This window comes from Halyomorpha halys, unplaced genomic scaffold (assembly GCF_000696795.3).
Source record: "Halyomorpha halys isolate HHAL.00 unplaced genomic scaffold, Hhal_1.1 Scaffold1266.1, whole genome shotgun sequence".
NCBI lineage: Eukaryota > Metazoa > Arthropoda > Insecta > Hemiptera > Pentatomidae > Halyomorpha > Halyomorpha halys.
Window position 1 is genome coordinate 178,067 of NW_027110142.1, and position 7,260 is coordinate 185,326.

At 38.7% G+C, this 7,260-nt stretch overlaps 1 protein-coding gene across 2 annotated transcripts in view; it reads right to left on the bottom strand.

Moving 5' to 3' along the window:
• The window catches only part of LOC106689033 (adenosylhomocysteinase-like 1), a 100,980-nt gene that overhangs the window by 47,935 nt on the left and 45,785 nt on the right, over positions 1–7,260 (bottom strand). The window lies entirely within an intron of this gene.

Consider the following 7,260-nt stretch of genomic DNA (forward strand, 5'->3'; position numbering starts at 1 on the left):
GAAGAAAAGTGCAGAAACATGGCTGCTATCATGAAGAAAAGAGGAAGAGCTATAGCCCTGCAGTGGATACCAGGCCAGGTTGGCATAGACGGTAATGAGCAAGCTGACAAGTTGGCTAAACTTGGTTGTGCAGAGAATCAGCCTGTTCTACCACTTTCCTACAGAACAGTGAAATCTCTTATAAGCGCTTATTATAAGGACAGGACAAGTGCTAGACACAAAGTTCAAGCGGAAGGAAAGAAGTGGGAAAGCCTACTGGATAAGGAAAAAAGAATCCCAGGTAATCTTAGCAGAGCTGAGAGAGTGGCCTGTTTTCGGCTAGTGACAGGACATGATCTGCTCCAAAAACACCTCCATCGAATTGGTATCGTAGATTCCCCGAAATGTCCTCTATGCAACATGGGGGACATGGATGGGGACCATCTTTTGGCGTGTGTTGGTCTGGTGGATGTTGAGCGAGATACGGACGAACTAAGAGGGCGAATAAAATTGTATTGGGCTGCGAGAAGGAAAATGGCGTAATAGCCCACTTCCTGTGGTGTAGGGAAAAAAAAAAAAAAAAAAGATTTGTTTGTAAATTTTGTTTGTTTCATTTTAACAGTTATTGTACGAAGAGTCATTCCTTATTTATTTTATTCCTAGGTTTAAAGTATGCATATAGTGTTTACTTTAGAGCAAGCTTATGAGTTTTTTTTTTAAATGATAATTGTATAGGAATTTATTTTATTGTACATAGTTTTTCTTTGTTGTTTGTATTATCATTATATTATATAGTATTAGTTTACAAGGATTGTTTGTAAACTGGTAGGGGGAGTTACAGTATGAGTCAGCTGTTACTTCAATGTCAGCTGGCTGAGATCAGCTAATCAAATGTATATAAAGGATGTACCGAACTCAATAAAGCCAGTATTTTACAGCAGTCCAAGGGTGTCAGATCTTAACCCTTCTTCTCTCTCTTTTTTCTTTTTTAGTTTTGCTTTCGCCAATACTTATATATATATATTATATACACATAAAACAAAATTTATAAGTCACGAATAGAAGTGTTTTTTTTAATATTAAATATAATTTCTACGCCAGTTCAGTCATGATAAATAATTAATCAGTTCTAAATTTAATAAAAAAATATACAATTTTTTTTGGGACTACTTATTTCACTCAAAACATCATGCTTATTATTTTATTAATAACACTTCAAATAAATAAAATCTAACCTCTAATCTGCATCAATGCGCACCCACACACGCACCTGTGTGGAGTTGCTAGTCTCGCATCGGGTGCCTCCCAAGATGGCAGATAGGGGGATTCTCATCAGAGATGGTGGGAACCGGGGAAATAAAATACCCGGAGTGGACCAAAACTAAATTCAAATCCAGGTGCGACGGTTCCTAGATTATGTGGCGTATTGGTGTCTGTTCCTCAGGTTAGAGGCGGCTGTTTCAAAACCTGGCAGGAGGTTGTAGCATCTAATACCTCAAGATTGACCACTACAGAGGTGATGCAGAATCTTGGGAGCAAGATTAAAGAGCTTCTCTTCTTTACTCGCTTAAAGAACAATGTCCATGGTAAGATAAGGAGTTACGCCTGCGAAATCGAATAATACTTTGAAAAGTAGAAAACAGCTGCCCTTCCTATCGAAACAGCAGATGGCCACACCCAAACAAATGAGATAAGTACACCAAGAAAGAACACTGTTAAAACCGGGGGGAAAGTTACCACACCTTATTTGGCACGCGATAAAAGGAAGAACACAAAGAAACCCATACAGCCCAATGCACAAGTTATGCACTATAATGTAGATCGCCCTCAGAGATTGGCAGTACAACGCAAGGAACCAGAAGAAGAACAATGGCAAGAAGTGCGAAAAAGATCCAGGAAGAAACCTCGCTCTAAGCCTCTGAGGCCTGATGCCTTAATTATGAAAACACCAGATAGCCAGTCCAATGCCGATGTCCTCTTCAATCAATAAGGTCCAGAAAATTAATAAAGATGACCTGCTACTCCAATTGAACGATAAGAAAGAGCAATCTCTTACTCCACTGAAAAGCTCAATGGAGGGAGTGTTCGGAAAGTAGTGGAAGTGGGGACTTAGATGGAGGAGTCCCTTTTTGAACTGCAAGGTTTGAATACTCTCACCACCAAAGAGGAGGTTGCAGAGGCCTTAAAACTTCTCCTGGGTGAAGAGTCCATGCCCATCACAGCAGTAAGATCTATCCGACAAGCCTATGGAAATACGCAAACAGTGGTCATTTCACAGCCAGTTCTCCAGGCTAGGAAGGTTATGGCTCAGGATATGGTACGAGTAGGCCTGGTTGTTACCCGTATACGTGAAAGAATTTGAGTTCCAATGTGTTTCCGTTGTTGGGAGTACGGACAAAACATAGCTCGGAATTCTGTTTGAAAGGATAGGACTTTCCTATGTCGAAACTGTGGTAAAGCTGGTTACATAGCTACTGAATGTGACCAGGAACCACAATGCGTATAATGTGCAAGAAATGGAGATGCTGACCACCCCAGCGGAAGTAGTAAGTGTCCAGCTTTCCATTTAGCATTAAAAACAATGACGCAAATCCAACAACATCGCAGATGAGGATACTCTAGCTGAATTTGAACCATTGTGAAGCCCAGGATCTCCTAAACCAAACAGTATGGGAACAGCACATCGACGTCGCTATTCTCTGTAAACAATGTAAAAATCTGGAGAGCTGCTCATGGGTATCCAATGTCATTGGTAGAGCTGCTATTTGGGCTTTTGATTCCCAAGCTATCCAGGAAGTGAATACTCAATTGCACTCCAGCTTTGTATGGGCGAAGATCAATGAAATTTATATCTTTAGCTGCTATACCTATCCCAGCATCATAATTGAAGACTTTGCGAATTTGTTGGATCACAATGTCTAAGACGCTAGTTGCCATAAGCCAGCTTTCATAGCAGGTGATTTTAACGCAGGGGCAACTGAATGGGGAAGTAGGTTAACAAATCGACGTGGTAAAGTTCTTCTGGAAGCTTTAGCACAACTAAATAATATGATCCTTATGAACACTGGAATAAACCCAAAGTTGACAAGAGTAGGAAGATCATCAATCATCGATTTGATGTTTGTCAGTGGACACCACAACTTGGAAGGTTTGTGGATTTTATACAAACAGTGATCACCAGGCTATATTGATTACACTGGATACACCTACAAGAAAGAAGAGTTGTTGATGCAGAATCAATGGCTGGAATACGAAAACTTTTGATGATGCTTCATTCACTTTAATGCTAGAGGATGAATGTGAATTGAAAGGATCAGCAGAGGAAAAGGCATGTATACTGACCTCTTTTATATCTGGCAAACATCATTCCTCAGTGTATTGGTGGACGGATACTATTGCCGATCTTTGCTGGTGTTGCAACCAAGCTAGAAAACGTTACCAGCGAGCAAGACGTCTTTCGGAGTTTTCTGTGCTTCAGGAAGAGTTCAAGAGAGCTAGAAGGAACCTCTGACAAGCCATAAAAGAAAGTAAACAACGGTGCTGGAGAGAACTTTGTGATGGGGTTGATGCAGACCCTTGGTAGGTCTTACAAAATAGCACTTAGGAAGGCACAATGGAGCTCCCCACAAGATCTAATGTTGTGGACAATACTGTCAGAACTTTACTCCAGGAACAGGCGAATACTATTGGATTTATAGACAATATATACAACGGATTTTCCACAAATTACTCAGGAAGAGATAGAGGACATTACCTCGGACCTACATGGCAGTGCACCAGGATTGGACGGAATTCCTAATGTAGCTCTAAAGGTGGCTCTCAGGAAACGGCCGGATCTTTTTATCGATCTCTTTAATTCTTGCATTCATGAAGCCTCAATTCTGAAACCTTGGAAGAGACAGCACCTCGTACTTATTCCAAAGGGTAAGGGAAGACTGGAAGACCCATCAACCTATCGTCCAATTGGTTTGTTGGATACTATGGGTAAGGCATTTGAGAAACCCCTTTCCCTCAGGTTACAAGAGTTCATGGAGGAAGTTAATGGCCTCTTGAGGGCTCAATATGGATTTCGTAAAGAGTGATCCACGGTAAATGGTAGAGCTGTTGGATTGGTAGTCGTGTAGCGTAGAGCAATTGTAGGAGCAAGGAGGAGGAGAGGTGCTAAGTGTTATGTAGCAATCATCACTCTAGATTTTAATAATGCTTTTAACACTCCAAGATGGACCTGTATAATAGATGCCCTACGGACTATGGCAGTGCCAGTCTATTTTGTGAGAGTTCTCACAGACTACTTCAAAGATATGAGTTCATTTTTATTTTTCAGACATTGGCTGAAGGAGATACGAGGTGACTGGTGGTGTCCCACAGGGCTCTGTAGTAGGGCCCCTTCCTTCTATGGAATGTCATGTACGACACAATCTTTAAATTGACAATGCCGGAGGGAGCCACAGTTGTGGGATTCGCAGATGATGTTGCAGTTGTAGTGCTGGCGAAGCAGTTGAAAGAAGTTACCCTCATCGCTAACCAGGCCATTGCAACAGCTCGAAGTTGGCTGTCTTCGGTAGGCCTACAACTTGCAGATCACAAGACTGAGGTTCTCCTAGTAACTAGCAGGAAGCAAACTGAGTCCATCACTGTCATGGTGGGTAGACACGAAATTTGTTCCCAGTCATGCTTAAAATACCAAGGAGTCATGAACGATGCATATCTCCGCTTCAATTTTCACACAGAATACATCAGCGCCAAATCTGCTAAAGTAGCATCCTTGATGTCATGCCTTATGCCAAATGTTGTAGGTCCTAGGGAGAGTCGCAGAAGGCTTCTTGCAACAGTTGTCTCCTTAATGATGTCATATGCAGCTCCAATTTGGAAAGAAGCTATGGTTACAAAATCATATAGGAGACAGATGCTTTCCATTTATCATAGTTTCCTTAAGGACAGTAAGTGTTTTTTGGACTGTTTCCTATGAGGCAGTGTGTGTGATAGCCAGAATGCCACCTGTAGAGCTTCTTGTTGAAGAAGAAGTAGGCACTATGAACAACGCTTATACGTTTCCAGAGAAGAAGAGTAAAAAATAACCATCGATCAGTGGGAACAGCGTTGGGAGGCTGCAGATTCCGGGAGGTGAATTCATAGATTAATACCCAATGTAGGCTTGTGGTGTGGTCGCCGCCATGGTGAGGTGGATTTCTATGTAACCCAATTGTTGACCAGACATGGATGCTTTAGAGCCTACCAGTACCGATTTCGCTTGCATTCACTTTGCGGCAGAAAGAAGTGAATTGGAGAGAGAGTGTGGAGGACGGATTACACCAGAAAACGTAGTGAGACATATGCTATGCTCAGAACACCTTTGGAACGCAGTGAAGAGATTCACCACAGTCGTCCTTAAGAGGTTGAGAGTGAAAGAGAGATTCAGAAGGTGTGATTAGCATGAAAAACAAGGAACTCATGCGAAATGAAAAATGAGGTAGCATTCAGCCATTTCTCTCCATGAAGTAATGCCTAACGGCGGTCTCATGGAGAGGAATGTACAGGTGTAGGGCAGTGGTTTTAGTGGGTAAAAATCCTACACACGGATAGGTACTGCTGAAGTTTTCCACCGACCCTCATAAAAACACAACACATAAAACAAAAAATAAATAAAGAACAAAAATCATTTATTCCTTTTATTTTCACGTGGGTAGTATGTAAATTATACCATTGCAAAAAAGTAAAAATACATATCTCATAAGAATTTATGAAGCCAATCTCAATAAAAAAAGGAACATCAAAATATTGAAAAGATTATGGAAATATAATGAATGAGATCAATATACAGACCTTTTCCAATAGGATTCATTATTGTTTTTAAAACTTTTTTAAACCAAGAAGGAAAAAAAATTAAACTTTGAGCTCTAAGGCCAGAAGCTAGTTGCCCCCTCCCCCCAGTTCCAACTCCCCTTCACAGGCACATAACATTTAAGAATGATAAGTCAATGAATAAGCTTGATATACTCAAAAGATTATAGATAGCATATCAAAGATTCTATAAAATAAATAAAATGGAATAAATGTCATGCAAAGTAGGGTAAGCATTAAAAAATAAAATGTAGCTGACATTGTTTCATTTTTGAGGCCTCATACACTTTCAGCTTTAGAAGCAATTGTAATCAAATGCTGAACAAAGTGGTTACACTTAATGATATTATTGATCAATAGAAATGCTATAATTTACACTGAATTGAGCTGATTCATGGGATCATATGGAAGATTACCGAATAAATGTACTGGGATGAAATGTAATAAAAAATAGCAACAAACCATCAACACGATTTTGTGTTATTTCATAATGCACGTGCAACTCACTTGTTCATAGAACCAAAATTAACCGTAGAGTGTGGAATAGCATCATCCAGTTCAGATTCAGCATGTTATTTTTTCATTTCTCCTTTAATAAAATAGAGATGGGTTCAAGAAGTTTATTAAAACAATTTATCATAAATTTTCTAGGGCTGTTTTGGTCACAAGAAAGTCTCTGGAAAATAAAAATTAAAAAATTCTAAAAGACTAAATAGGCAAAAGAGCACCATTAATTTTTAAATGAATAAGAACAGTTAAAACTATAAATGTAAGGGATTAGGCAACAGTTCGGTCAAAGATTGGATAATAATACTGAGTAAGTTATGTTCTAAAACTGAGTTTATGGGACCTCTTTAAATTGAAAACAAAATAAAGCAGCAATTCATAAAAACATTTTAGAAAAATGATATATTACACCAATGGAAGGAAAAAAAATAAATTGTTTGGATAATTAAAATTAAAAAAAAAAAAAAAAATCAGCCATAATAATCAAAGTTCATCACAAATGTAAACTAAAAAATTACCTAGGAAAACACTATATTTTAATAAAGTTACTAAAATGACCAACTGACAGGGGAAAAAGTAGAGGCCACATATACATTTTCACTGTAAAACTATGAACAGTAAACATGGTACAAATAAATTTGTCAATATAAAAAATTGAATTAAAAAAGCTCGTTTAATGAATCAATTATTCCAAAAAAAAAAATTTTAAAAGATAACTACGTATAAAAAATCAGTTGCTTCCATTTTTAAACTTTAGACATATATTTTTAATTTATCTTCTCTTTGAATGAAATAGTTGCATATTTAGGTCTGTCCACTTAGGAAGATTGATAGACAATATGATTAGCTGAGTGTTAGAGTGTAGAAGAGAGGGAGAAAGAGTAAAGGAGAAAGAGAGAGAGAGAGAGAGAGAGAGAGAGAGAGAGAGAGAGA